General features: G+C 33.8%; 1 long non-coding RNA gene across 1 annotated transcript in view; it reads left to right on the top strand.

Annotated features, from left to right (window-relative positions):
- LOC116086162 overlaps positions 1-175 on the top strand; it is a 2,057-nt gene extending 1,882 nt beyond the window's left edge. The window contains exon 2 of the long non-coding RNA XR_004116841.1: positions 61-175. This is a non-coding gene — a long non-coding RNA (uncharacterized LOC116086162). The remainder of the gene's footprint in view (positions 1-60) is intronic.
- The last annotated feature ends 384 nt before the right edge of the window (positions 176-559 follow it).

Raw genomic sequence — 559 nt, 5'->3', positions numbered from 1 at the left:
GTTTTGAGTAACCTTCATAATTTATTTTTTTCTGCAAAATATATTTTCTCTCTCTATAAGGAGTTTCTTGGATCAATAAAAGGAAGTCTGCTCACTTCCAAATTATTCGACCACTGGCTTGCTGTACCCCAAAAGTTGAATGACAAAGAAAAATTAGCCACAGTGCGGAGGTAATGGCTGGCAAATTGTGTGAACCACATAAACAAAATAGAATTAATATTTGCTTACACACATTAGAGATTATATAACCCAGAAATATTCACTAAAAATTCTGACTGACCGCAAAATGTTTCAATTGTTCACAAACATGGAAGACATTTTCAAATGGAGGTGTGACTTGGGGAATCACTGTGGACCATGCTTATGATTATCAGCTTTGTATTCCAGTTAAATTTGTCATTTTCACCCCGAATCTGGGAAAACACTTCAAACAATATATCGAGTATACATTCTTACTTCCATTTTATTTGTGGAGGTTCATGCATGAGATTCAATTACTCTGTCCCATTCCTTCTTATTTACAAATTGAGTAAAGTTGTTTTAAAATAACTGGCTCTTT

Source organism: Mastomys coucha, unplaced genomic scaffold (genome assembly GCF_008632895.1).
Source record: "Mastomys coucha isolate ucsf_1 unplaced genomic scaffold, UCSF_Mcou_1 pScaffold12, whole genome shotgun sequence".
Taxonomy (NCBI): Eukaryota; Metazoa; Chordata; class Mammalia; order Rodentia; family Muridae; genus Mastomys; species Mastomys coucha.
This window is presented reverse-complemented; position numbering and strand designations above follow the sequence as displayed.